Source organism: Micropterus salmoides, unplaced genomic scaffold (assembly GCF_014851395.1).
Source record: "Micropterus salmoides isolate LMB-PRFRI ecotype aquatic unplaced genomic scaffold, ASM1485139v1 Ms_hic_scaffold_14, whole genome shotgun sequence".
NCBI classification, from domain to species: Eukaryota; Metazoa; Chordata; class Actinopteri; order Centrarchiformes; family Centrarchidae; genus Micropterus; species Micropterus salmoides.
In genome coordinates, this window is record NW_024040485.1 from 8691052 (window position 1) to 8705717 (window position 14666).

General features: G+C 40.2%; 1 pseudogene; it reads right to left on the reverse strand.

The window, feature by feature from the left end:
- Positions 1–13839, reverse strand: part of LOC119902863 — a 19839-nt pseudogene extending 6000 nt beyond the window's left edge.
- Positions 13840–14666: the final 827 nt, after the last annotated feature.

Consider the following 14666-nt stretch of genomic DNA (forward strand, 5'->3'; position numbering starts at 1 on the left):
ACGCCCCAAGCGGCCAGACAGACAAAACAGCACTAGCTCTCTTCTCTTGTACTTCGGCTCTTCAGCAGATTTTTAAAGCTCTCTTTGTCTTCCAGCAAACGTTTGTTGAATTTATCTTTTTCTTTTGTTTGTAAGGCCAGCCACGTGGTTAGTTACGGGAGCAGTAATAAAGGACAATCAAACCCACAACCCGAGCAAAGGTTAGCATCCTATCCCTGTAAGTTTTTTTCAATAAGCCGACCGAGGCAGACCCCCTGGACAACCTGCTAGTAAAAAGCTGTTCCTGGCGTACCAAGACGCCAAGGCCCAAGCGCTGACTAGTCGTGGGGCCGCCAAACACCAACCGACTGGAGAAACAACAAGCAGTAAGGCTAAAACCAAGGTGTGATGTCCAAAAGTCAAATCACTTGGAATAATTACGTAATTATTAAACCCAGTTAGCAAGTTACCTAGGGAGTCCGGAGACCCTGGGTAAACCGTATTTCCGGTGGTGCCCGAAAAACGAAATTTAATTTTTCGTTTTTCTTAATATTAATTAATATTCATAATTTGTATTAAAAACCATACGTAGACACGCTACATTACAGTTAGATGCATATGGTGCTTTTGTTTAACCAACTTAAAAAGAAACTAGACAGCACTCAGTGAGTGCATACATCATCTAGTGTAATTATCTGACTATCTGTGTTACTGTAGAGAGTAAGGGGAAATTGGAAATGCTGGTTTCAAATCTTCATCATAATTTACATAATGAGCATGCCAATCAGCATGATCACGTGATCATGATTGGCTGAACATGATTTTTATGACAAAATCTAAAACCTTTGCTGTGTTCTCGGTGGGTTAGTCCGTACCTGAAGCAGGTTGTCAAAGTTGTACTTCTTTCGTACCCAGAGGTAGCTGGCCGCCAGGCATTCAGCCTTGTTGGTGATGTTTCTTATGTCCTCACCCACACAGCAGTAGAACCTCCCTCTGAACAACTACAGTGTTTGTGTGAGATAAAGACAGAGAGAGAGTGTCTGTAGTGTTATTTTATCACTGTCCTGACATCATCTCAATGCATCAAAGCTAATAGACTGTTACACTGTTCATTCGCAACAGAGGCGTTTACTATGAGTGCCTGACTAAAAACTGACCAGGGATCACATTGTTCCTTTTTATAGCTTGATTGTCAGTCAGGGTAAAAGAAACTATGTGGTTGTGTGTGTGTGTGTGTGTGTGTGTGTGTGTGTGTGTGTGTGTGAGTGTGTGAGAGAGAACTTACCTGCACCCCAAGAATGCCATAGAAAAACAAGAAGGCACAGCAAATGAGAAGGATGTTCCTGATGGGTTTAACCGAGGCCACCAGAGCATCAACAGCCAGCTTCAGTTTCGGAGCTTGATTGATCATCCTGAAACACAAAACATAAACAAACAGACACAAACATGATGTGAAATATGAAATAAGATGGGATGCTTGCACACAAACAGGAAATGAAGATGTTAACTGGTATCAACACAAACAAACATCAAAACAAACATCAAATATACACAGAAATGAATGATGTACCTCAGTGGTTGAAAAATGTGTATTAGGCGTAAAACTTTCAGGATGGCCAGCATGTGATCGTCGGCTGTACAGGTCAGAATGATAATGAAGTGGGCTGAAGACAGAATCGCCAAGAAACCATCCAGGATATTCCAGGAAGACCGGAAGTAGCTCTTCTTTCCAATTATCAAACCGAGAGCTAGAACCTAGTATTAAAGCAACAATACACCAATTTAAAATGAAAACATCACAGATTCCTCAAAACACTGAAAATCAGCTGAATCTGAAATCTGAGCTATAAAATAGATTTTAAGGTAAAAAGAAATCTCTACAATTAAAAAACAAAACTGATGCTTACCTTAACAAGCATCTCTACCAGGAAGACGGCAGAGAATAGATCACTAGAGAAATCCAGCAAGCATCGCTCCTAAAGGGCAGAGTGAGATTCATTTTTAACCTGTGTGAATTTTGTATTACATCTGATCAAACTACTATTACAGTTCATCAGTTATTTTATTAAATACATCACATCCAGCTTGATTGGATAGGTGTGTGTGTCCAAAAACTCTGTGAGGGTTCACTGTACAGTATATCCCTGTCCGCAGAAACAGTTATTGTAGGTTACACGCAGTATATGTGTGTCTCACCATGCTTTTAGGGTCTAAGCCAGGCATCTCCAAAGCAATGGTGACACAGTTCAGGAGAATCAAGAGCAGAATTGTGCGTTCAAACATCTTGTGACAGATCACATGAAGGCAACAGATACGGAACCTACAGTCAGTGAAACAAAGGATTACTTTTAATACCTGTTTTATCATCTTACTGGTCAGAGTATGACAGCATGATGGAAAAGCACGTGATGTGAAGAATTTACATATTTATTTATTTTGTCTTTAGTTCCCAGCAGTATATACAGTAATTCCTAATGATAGAAATAATCATCAGATGTAATGCATCCTGGACCCTGATACCTGGCAGAAAATGATGGATTAAAGCTGCAGTAGGTCAGTAATGTTGGAGAAACGAGCAAGAGACAACTAGATTTTGAAATCATCCAACCTAAAAAATGCCACCCCCTCCTTTCAGGCTTCCCAGTAAAGCCATTTTCATGTGCAGCGAGTTAGACCAACCAATCATTTCTTTTGGGCCGAATGAAACACTAAGATTGCCAAATGATACCAGAATTTAAGAGAATGATAGTGAAATTAGTTGTGTTTTTAGTGTGTATGAGAATCACCTGTTCTCTGGAGACAACACGTAGAATGACCACTCTTCATGCTCTTTGCACCAGCGGCGCACTTTCTGGATCAGGTTCAAAGATCTCTGCAGGGGTGAAAAATCAGCCACCTCTCTTTATTCAAAGCATGAAAAAAGATTCTGAAGAATACAGCAGCACTGAGCAGCACTGAAAAGGTGTGGTACACTAGCTAAATGTTGCTAAGAATAGAGGCAAAGTGAAAACTTGTTAATTCCCAAAGCAGCTTTGATCACACCACCTATTCACATTGTTGTAAATCTTGGTCAATCTTCACCAAGGGTTAACTCTTAGTTGAGTCGCAAACCCGACTTTGAAAACTTTCACTCTTAGGAACTTACATTGTCCTCATTGGAATCTACAGGTGCAGAGTCTTCCTCGGGGGCTAAGTTAATCGCAGTGGATTTGCTGGGCCCAGGGCTAGAGAAAGAGCAGTCTTGGTCGGGGGTTAAGGGGTCCTGGAACAACATAAAATAGAGATGAGCAAAAGTAAGTGTAGGAAAGTTGCTCAACCCAAGCACTAGCTCACAGTCTGACTCATAGGCACTTACATTTTTCTTGTTTTCTGTCTGTGAAGATGGTGAGAAACTTGATCAGAACTTGAGGAGCGCTGGAACAACAGGAAATAGCCATTGGTGTGTTCGTTAGTGTTTGAGTAAGCCGTACTTAAAAGCCACGTTGTTTTTCAGTCAAGTTTAAAAAAATCAAGCTCTTGGAGAAAACTAAGAAAGAAGGCCTTACCTTGGGCTGGAAGCTCTTAACCACTATGCCCACAAGAACATTGAGAAAAACATGTTTTCCTAAGATATTGAACGCAATAAAGTAGAGAGCGGCCCATGGGGAGGTAGCAGCCATGGCTTTGTATAGCACCAGATTCCAGTCCTCCTGAGTCAGAAGCTGGATTGATATATTTAATAAAAGAGAGTAACAGAGACAGAGATTGAGGCACAACTTGCATGACGATGCAATAAAATGACAGTGGCACAAATTGTGAAGTCAAAAACTAACCTGGAACACTGTGACCATGGACCAGAGCAGGGTGTCAAAGTTTTTTCGGTCAGGGATGATGACTCCGTCTGGTGTCTTGAACTTCAGTTTACAACCAAACAGCTGCATACCCAGTACACTGCAAAGAAACAAGAAAATCCAGTCAGAATCACTGAAATGTCTGCATCCTGTAGGTGATCATCATTATAGTAAAAGAAAAGCATTTGGGTTTTCCTGCAGCATTACAATATCGTATGTCTACAATAGATTTTTGTGTATGCATAGTCTACTTGCCTAAAAATGAAAATGACTAACAACAGTAATCCACAGAGTGGGGCTGCCTCTTTCATGGTACTACTCAGCGCTTGCAGCTGTCCCTCATGGTAAGGGAAGAAGTGAACCAACTTCACAATCTGCAGCAGGCGAAATGCCCGCAGAACTGACAACCTGCCATCAGTTTTAACAATTAGCTCCCACAAACTGAAAAAAAAAACAACACAAACAGACACATTTTAATACTGTGTCTGCAACTTCTGTCTGATTTAATATGCTGTATCTTGAAGTTATAGGTAATATGATGCTAGTATTATTTAAATCCAGCCTGTTACTAATACTAGTTACTAGTGCTGGGATACATTACATTCCAAGCACTGACGTCTGACATTGCTGAGTCAGTGTCATCCACTTCCAATATGATAGAAACAAGGAATTTAGCTTAATACTGCAACAGGTTTTGTGTGCCAAGGTCAAAAACACAAAATGGGATGCTCCAATGGAGTATGGATATAATGAAAATTTCAATAGTGGCACATATTACAAGTCAAAGCAATAAGCGAAGCTCAAAAGTCCGACTGCATGGGAATATATTACCTGACGATAACGATGACAAAGTCAAGGACGTTGTGTCGGTCCGTAAAGTATTTCCACGTGAGAGCCAACAGCTTTAAGACCGCCTCCACACCAAATATAATGGCGAAGATGAGGTTACTGATCTGTAACACATGGATCATCTCCTCAGGCTGTAGGAAGAGAAGATGGGAAGAAACAAAACAAGAGGAAGAAAAACAGGACAGAGAGATCCAGATGGAGGGAGGGGACAACAGAAGAAGCAAGAGAACGTGAGAATGCAAAGAGGATGGGGAGGGTCATAAGACAAGCAATTAATACAAAATAAGCAAGAAAGAATATTTACATAAAGGAAGAAGAGGAAAATTAAGTAGTTTCTATCTCATTCTAGTATTCCTGTTGGGGTTCCTAATGTTGTAAGATCAGGATAGAATTTGCAAAGTATCTCTCTTCATCCCCACCATGACAAAATACTTAAGTCCAAATGCAGGTTTCTTTTACATGCGTGGTACACCTGAAGAATTTCCTGAATTACAGGAAATGGCTGAGGCAGCTCTCAGCCAGAGCTAACTACAACTTTACAACTCAGCTGCTCAGGTCTATCATTCACCTTACACACCTGAAAGGTACAGAAGTCTCAAGTAGACAGATACAGTAGTAAGCAGACTTTGCTCCTCACCTCCCCGTGGTGCTCTACGGCCATGGTAAGTATACTGAGGGAAACAGTAAACATGATCACTCGGTCAAAGAGTTTACTGTTGACAGTCCTCTCAGCTGTTTTCTTGATGGTTATCCAGTCCTGAGCATGAAAGATAGGGGAGTCAGTTAAGTGACCTCTCGTTATTGAGGCAACAATGCAGATGCTGGTGGTACTGCAGAAAGGTGCTGACTAGACTCACCAATAAGGGCCTTTTCATGTTGCCCCTGCCTTTTGGGTGCACCTTGTTACGACATCTGTTGGTAAAAGGACAGTGTGATAGTGTGTGTTGCGTGTTTGTTTGCTTCTGAATGCATTAGTTCATTTGTGTCTCTAATGCAAACTAAACGATTACATGCTAAGAACATAAGATGTTGTACCAAAATGCTCCAGACACAAAGACACAGTGAGACCTGAAGAAGCAAGCACGCTGAACAAGAGTAATATCCAAAATGAATTTAAACCTTTTCTGGAAAAAATATTTTTGACATAATCTTACATGGTTCTACACACATGCCACTGCAGACTACAAATCTGACCACAAACTCAACAAAGTGTTTTAAGTGCTACTTTCAACATAGTACATTTACACTTTCTGACCTCTTGTATCTACTCGAGATCATCTGCAGCCAGCAGGTTAACTTGTCACAGAGTTTTGTGATGAACACAGCGTAGGCCTGAGGCTCTCCTTTCTCACTTTCCATACGCTCAGAGAACTTGGCTGCGATGACGACTGCGCACACGTTCATCAAGATAAAGGAGCCCATCTGGTTGGGGAAGTAAAGAGTGGCTATTTACTGCAAAACTGTTCTTCAAGGATTACTGCCTTCAATTTAATTCAGACCCAACACTGCAAAGTGTTTAGTTGTTCATTAAACAGGACTGCAGTTCAAGTGTTTACAATAACTCTATTTGAGTAGCTTTAAAATCACAGTTTTGCTGACTGTGTAAATGATATTTCAATTAATGCATATTTCAATTATTGCTTCATATCCTGAAACTAAATGGCCCTACTCAAGTTGATAAGTTTAGAGCATTCAGAACATTATTAATATAATGGCATACTTAACTGGATCTTCTGACCTAACTCCCATCTGCTGTTGAGCTTAGCATAAAACTCAAATCTACAGATGGCTTTCTCTCCTCCAAAAAAGCCAGGTTATTTAAAGAAAAACTGTAGCAGGCCAGGATTACAGTGAAAGTTTGGGATTCACTGGTTCAATGCGTATTAAATGCTGCAAAGGTTTGGTTTGGTCCTTCGTCTGTATAAACAAGACCCATGATATTTTAGACCAAAACTCAAATCTCAGTGTATTTTGCTGCTGTTGTTGGATTTGCATAGATGTCAATGAAGTTATTTAACCAGCTTTACAGACCAAATTGATCAGTCTAGAAGAATACCAAAACATCATTTTGAGGTAGTGTTTTGAGAAGAGGAGGGTCAAATAATAAGGTTGTTAACTAAGTGGGTACTTACAATGGTGACAAGTATGAAAAATATGAAACTCCAGAAGGAATAACAATCCATAACATAAAACATGATCTCCGTCCATCCTTCCAGCGTGACAACCTGGGGAAGAGAGAGACAGAGAGGGATGCAAAGAAAATATTACTATGTGGCAAAATTTTAACAACATTTAATGAGCTCTCTCCAGCCAGAGGAAAGCTAGATTTTGCTATGACTCTTTGATGCTGAATCATATAGACCGGTAGTAGAGGATGACAGACAGAACGTCAGTCCCACACCATCCTACAAAACCCACAAGAACCATAAAGTTCATGTCTGACAAGTGCACAGACATCTGACTGCTCTCCATGCTTTTCTTCCGCATGTCCACATCCAAATGTATTTCTGCACATATCAAAGCCCCTCTTACCTGGAATATGGCTAACCAGGCATTGGCGATGTGATCAAAATTGACAGCTCCCAAGTGAGGGTTGTGGTCCCCAGCGCGACAGACATTGTAGTACAAGTTCCAGTTCACACAGGCGTTGGCACTGGCCGCAGCCCCCGTAGGGACTAACTCATTCAGAGCTGAAACATGGTGGGGGGCAGCCAATGGGCAGGTTTCCCCCCCATGTTTGTAAGGTGGAACATCATGGCAGTGTAACATCCCATGCTTGTCATCAGGCGAACAGATAAATGGGAAATATTCATCGTTCTTGGACTTGTAGTGTGGACTCAAGGACACGTTGTACATTCTGTATAGAAAAAGAATGATAACAGCTTAGAATTGCTGTATTATAGGTATCATTACATAGCTTTTAGTTTTGACATAACAGGCTTTTTGTCCTGGATCTTAAGAAAAACAGAGTTAACATACAATGGATCATTTAAATGATACATAGACACAAAACTGAGAATAAAAATGAGAAAAACAGAATGTGGGACTGAAAATTTGACATAAATAAGTTAACTGACATACTACAACTCACTTATCACATTAAATTTTAAATTGTAAATTACAGCAATACATTGAGGCCATTTGTGCAACTTCTAGCCCAGAGAGATGTGAAAAAAGGCAATTTCCTTACGCAGGAATGTCCTCTCCCAGGAAGCAGCGGTTGAGCAGCTGCCCCGCCCACAGCTGAACTCCCACAACGGAGAAGACGTGGATGACAAAGAGGTAGAGGAGGAGAAAATTTGTAAGCATCGGCACAGTGTTCAAGAAGCCTGTCACCATGCTTCGCATGCCTGCACCAAAACACAAAAAGATGCCGTCACAATTTATTTTTACCAATATTTAACGTCAAAGACACACACACACACACACACACACACACACACAGAAGCATATACTGTAGTACGAATGCAGACATGGGCACTTGCTGCCCTGTCTGTGCTGTGCCCTTGCAGGAGAAAAGTCAGTTTGAATCCACATGCATTTGGATCTGACTCTAATTGTAATGGATGTTTTAATTATTTTATGCCAAGAAGAGATTCCAAAACTCTCTGTCTCTCCCTGAGGAAGGGGTGGGGGTTGAGATATTTCCCCCTCAACAGACAGCCTGACCCAAGTGAAAGGTTTGCTTTCCCTAAGTGCTGTTTTGGGCAGTTAGATCGTAAAACTTACCACCTCTGGTGAAGCTGAGATAAGACTCGATGCCCTGTTAAAATGACAATATCAACACGAAGCAGAAACTAACTTTCTCCTGAAAAGCCTATCAGAACTCTTTTGGAAGGAGGGCAGGAAACCCTAAACTGCCCCTCCACACACGTAACCTTGGCAACTGTCCTTATTCTTTGTTTTATTACCACATCAAAAAGGAAAACCCCTGTCTCACCCAAGTGTGACGCGGTCCAGACACTGAACTTTCAATGTAAAACGGACTGCAGTCTCAAAGCATTTAATTAAATCTTTAGTTACCTGATTACGTTACCTCTATTTGAGTAGTTATGTTAACTGTTGTTGCTATCTGTTGTTGATATTAGTGCTGAAAAGAAGTTACTTGTGCAGTGTTTTTATTTTCAGCAAGACACTCCTTCATCTTAATGTAATCAATGCTTGTTCATAATACTTTCTTACAAAATTCCTTTAGAAATGATGACAAAGGAATGTTTTACGATACTCTTAATCGCCAGCTTGAATTTAAGGATGAATCAACAAATTCCCCGGTTCCTAAGGAGAGACGATCTTTGATTTAATCCAAGCTTTCCTCATGTAACCTGAGCTCCCCCAAGAGGACAAACTAAGTATTACATGCCCTCATCGGAAATGTCGTTAAATGTATAAATATCCTGACCAATAATGTGACAATTGTTTCCTGTTACCAAATGCCTACAACAGTACAACCGTTAAACCACTGAGGTTTGATTGTGGAAAATATTTGATTATAATACGTGCAAATAGATTTCTTTTCTTTAGACATTCAGTTTAGAAAGGCAGTCCCTTGGGAAACCTGAGACGCCCCCTGGGGAACCACGCCCCAGACAACAAAAGAGCGACACGCGACCTGCTCGCTCTCTTCTCTTCGCTGTTGGCTCTTCCACCCTGCTCGGCCCTCTGGACGCTTCGGGACGCCGAAGGCAACGCCCAGACTCGGCCAGCGAAACAAACAGGCCCTTTTGTTCGCCTGAAGCTACACACCTGAAGTGCTGCGACATCGATCTGCCCATCAGTTTGTTTTATTTTCTTTATTTCTTTTGTTTGTTAAAGTTATCAGTCCGTTAAGTTACACTGGACTAATTCAGGAACGACCAAGTTCCATTTTAAGCCTTTTTCGTCGAGCCAACTTCACCGAGGTCAGACCAAGCCACGTGGTCTCGCCAGCTACAACGAAGGAAACCTGCAAACAGCCGAATTTCCAGACGGAGGAGGCGTTTCAATCAGACACGGAGAACCCTGGAGAATCCCTATCAAAAAAAGCCAGGATCGGCAGCTAGCGTGGGACCCGTGCAACAGGCCAAAAGCAGGCTGTCGACAAGCAGTAAGACTTAACACACGTTCTGTGATCAGATGTCCATTTTAACTTCTAAAATCATAGCATTAGTTTACTTTCATTAGCTCTTCTATGCCGTATGAGTCAAATGCTTCCCACAATCGAACCTCCAGGCTCATTGTTCAGCAAATGTTTATGTTCCCTGTATCCAACCATCTTTTTATCACCTTAGTTAGAGAATAAATTCACTGTAATATAATCAAGAGCTGTGTGTGTTGCCTATTTCTAGTTCCTGCCAAGAGAATTGACCCTTTAGATATGAGACTGACTGACTGATTTAAGATAATTGAGCGATTATTAACTAACTGATCACTAGTAATAATTGTATAATTATTCAAAACTACCTAGAGGTCCGGAGACTATATTTATTTGATTAAAATACGTGCATATAGTCTTTAGGATCATATTAAAAGTTAATACACTGAAGTCTCGGAAGAGACCGGAAGCCAAGCCCCCTGAGGACACGCCCCAAGAGGCCAGACAAACAAAACAACGGAGTTTTGTAAGTTACCTGGATTTGTTGAATAAGGCCTAAATCATGTAGGCCTAAAGATCATGTGAATAAGGCCTAAATCATGTAGGCCTAAAGATCATGTGAATAAGGCCTGAATCATGTAGGCCTGAAGATCATGTAAGCCTTAAGCCTAGATTGATTGCATAAGGCCTAAATCATGTAGGCCTAAAGATCATGTGAATAAGGCCTGAATCATGTAGGCCTGAAGATCATGTAAGCCTTAAGCCTAGATTGATTGCATAAGGCCTAAATCCTAGATTGATTGTTAGGTTCTTTTTCTATATTTATACACATTATCAGTGGTTTGCAATATGTTATAACTACTCAGTGTTTCACTACTGAGTATTCTTTTAGTGTGAAGTCTGACTACTGAGTGTTTAAACTACTGAGTGTTTTACTACTGAGTGTATACCGACTGAGTGTTTAAGGAGTGAGTTTAAACTCATATTTTATTCTTATATTCTGTGTGTTTATCATACATTATTCCTATACTCTGTGTATTCATGAACGTGTGCTTTTTTTAATGAGCAGAGGAGCTGCTCAGGCCGCGCAGGCAAAACCTAGCCAACCGTAACCCGCTCATTAGAAGCAAGGCACATGCAGAAAGTCACGTACGCCAGGGCTGAGATCATCGCGAACTGAAGCCAAGAATGAGATCATGACATGTTGTGATTTATGGCGCCTGGTACGGCTAGGTACTGCATGCAACCAAGCTCTGCGCTGCCGAAAGAAAACTTGTATGAGACAAAGCACTCTCATGGTTGGCATTGCTAAATCATATAATTGTTCATTGAATCACGTTATACATGTATGAAATATGTTATTCCTTATTAATTCTTTTAAAAAATACGATTGTAAGTGTTTAAGTTTTAATGGTGTCAAACTATGCCTGTATAACTTTAAAAAAATACGGTGGGACTGAAGTTGAAACATATTGGTGGATTTTCTAATCCAGTAATGTAAAAAATATAGAGAGAGATAAATAGTAACAATAATTACATATAATAACAGCTAAAAAGTGGAAATTGTAACATTAATGAAAGGGTTAATTTGGTAAAACAGTACAAGAAAAAGGCCACTAGATGGCAGTAGAGGATAAGAAATCCAGGTCAGCGAACACCATAGGTGGAGTTAAGGAGTAACGCCCACCTAGAAGGAAGAGATAAGGAGGAGTTAAGATGTAACGCCCACCTGAAGGGAGGGACAAGGTGGAGCTTAAGGTGAATATAAGGCGATGTTCGCTGACCACCAACTCGGTTCCATCCTGAGACCTGCAGGGATGTTGCTCGGGTTTATCTGTCCTTTATTGGAATAAACTCTTTTGCACCGACTCTTGACCATCTCCAGTGAAGTTTTTGACTACGCCGTTTTTGACTAAAGAAGAAATCTAATAGAGTAATTTTATTGAGTTTATTACGTTGGTTAGGGTAGGGACCAGGTCTTTTACTGGCCCGGCCGGTCCTTATTTCCGACCCGACAGATTGACTGACTGATTTTATAGAAATGATTAAGCAATCACAACTAACTGATCACTAGGAATAATTGTGTAATTATTAAACCCATAACATTACTTAGGGAGTCCGGAGACCCTGGGCGAACTGAATTTCCGGTGCTACCCTAACGAGGATTTATGAATTAAGTTCCATCGTCAACCGCTTATCCTGCGTACAGGGTCGCTGGAGCCAATCCCAGCTGACATCCGCATAGTGGGAGGAAGCCGGAGCACCCGGAGATGTAAATGTAAATGCTCCGTACTTGTATAGCGCCTTTCTCTATAGTCTTTTCGACCACTCAAAGCGCTTTTACACTACATCTGCAGAAGTTGTGTATTGTTTTTATTAAATATAGTACTGCATAGTACACAGCACGCAGTAGTTCTTGAATTCCATTTTGCACATGGCTAATTACTGACCGAAATAAAAAATACCCCTCAAATAAATGTATAAAGATAAAATACTTACCTTTAGCATTTTATAATGCACTAAAAATCCCAGTCTGCTCTGATTGGTCAGCTGGCCCACTCTGTTGTGATTGGTCAACTGCTTCGTAGGTGTGTTGGGGAAAGTCTAGCTAGTTTCTGACAGGACTCATTAAAGTTATGACTTACTTGATACTCTGCCGATCAGTCGCATTGGCCTGAGCGCCGTACAGATTGGTAAGTGGATGCCAAAAGTAGCCAGGATAAAATCCAACATCCTGAAGGGACAGTTGCAGACAGAAACAGGGAGATGAGTCTTATTTTTCATAAATTGTATTACACACATTCTAATACTGATTATAAAAACATAAGAGGTTGATGGTTCAAACACTTTTTTGAGGAATGCCTTTTCTAAAATATAGTCAAAACTTCAGGCCAGTTCGACCAAAGCTGTCCAAACTTTATAGTTTTTCCGGTTAGAAAGTCCCGCTTAAAACTGAGAAGTTAAATATGATGCTTCCCTAAGGTGACCAAGGAAACGCAGAGTGATTTGTCCGCGTGAGCCATAGGCATTGTGGGATACTAACTTTGCCAAGTTGATGAAGAAGTCAAACTTGTTCCAGTTGTTGCTCAAGTAACTTCGTTCATGGCCAAAGACTCCCAGGGCCACCATATTGATGAGCATTTCCACCATAAAGAAAGCAAAAAAGAAATCATCCAATACCTGGCCAAACAAGATAAAAGAAAAAAATGTACCATTAAACATACAGCAGAAACAATAATGGTGACAAAGTACTATTGTTACTAATAGAGAAGCACATTTTGATTATCTTTAGCCTATATTGTTAATAATTTAGCTGGTCTCAAATGTGACGTGATATGGCCACTTTTTTTCGTCTCTTTATTTACAGATACACCATGTAGCCAATGAAAGATCACAGAACAGGTATCTGGACACACTGCAGAAATAGAAACTGAGGTAAACAGTCTGAAACACTTTTAATTGAATTTAAAATGTGCTAATGAGACAGTAAATGTAGATTCCACTGCCAGTGTCCACTAATAACAGTGCAGGGCTCACACTGACCTCTAGGATGACGTTTGTCTCTTCACAGGGCTTGTACATGGCCAGAGTCACACAGTTAAGCAGGATCATCAGTGTGGACACGATTCCCAACCACGTGGAGGAAGAGGTTAAGGTTATAACACACTGGATGAGAGATCATATTCATTCATATAATTCATCAACAAAGGAGGATTACATTCTAGAAGAACCTAAAGGGATTAATGATGGCCGATTTTCTACAGTGTCGTAAAGTTTTAATCAAATTAAATGTCAGTCAGACTGGTGAGAAAAAGATGCCTGTGAATCCTTTAGATACACTCAGAAATATTTTAATAGTATGATATGTAATACAGCTTGAAATTTCTTTGTATTTATATTATTCATACATTTTTGGCATTTTTAGACTCCTAGCAGTAAAAAAGGATATGGTGTGTTGGTCATTTGCAGACACCAGTTACGGGGTATTGTTGTTTGTTTCAAGCAGTGAAAAACCACAGGGGACAAGTCAGGGTAGGGTTGCTCCTCCTCCTTGGAGACACAGTTTGAATTGGGAACTTTTTCAGTATCAGTCATGATTCAAGTAGGTTTTCTCTGAAGGGAGGGCAAAAAGAAAGTCTTAGATAGAGGTGAAGAGAGGATAATACTACACTACAAAAATACTTCATTACAAGAAAGAAGTCCTTAGTTAATAGCCTAAGTATCAAAACTAAAACTACTCTTCTGCAGAAACTTCGCCTGTGTTTATTACTTATACATTAATGTGTAAGCTACATTTCAGGGTTTACTGGTGAAGGTGGAACTAATTTGCTCCATTTAGTGTACTGTTGTGTAATCCATAATATTTTATAAACTTATAACGTTAAGTTTTTGCATATGCAGACTGGCATACCTGGCAACATTTAAGATTGGAAATAAGAGATTTTGTTCAGTAGTGGGGGAATGGGACAGGACTTGTTGAAAATGTTCATTTCAACTCTGAATAAATATGCAGGTAAACAACAGGTAACGTTACAGTGATTTAATAACTTGAAGTTACTGTAAGCTAAAATAACATTAGCGCCTTAGATGCTACAAGGTAACTAGCCTTTGATAGTTCTGTCACCTGATACACATGAGTAGCAGACCCAAAAATAAGAAACTCTGCCCAAATATTTAACGATTGATGAAAGTTTGTTTAGGTTAAATTCACCAGTGACTTAGCCAAATGGTAAAGTTGAAGTAAAGTTAGCGTCAGGTGGCTAAGTGTTGGCTAGCGGTTTAAAATATAACATAAGTGCTTTAGAATGTTGGACAAACAAAACAATAAACAGCCGTTTATTCAATTCAAACGTTACAGGCTATTAATTAAAACAAATCAAAAATCAATGACTTTTGGATAACGTTAATCTTCATCAAAGTTAATGTTGATCCACCCC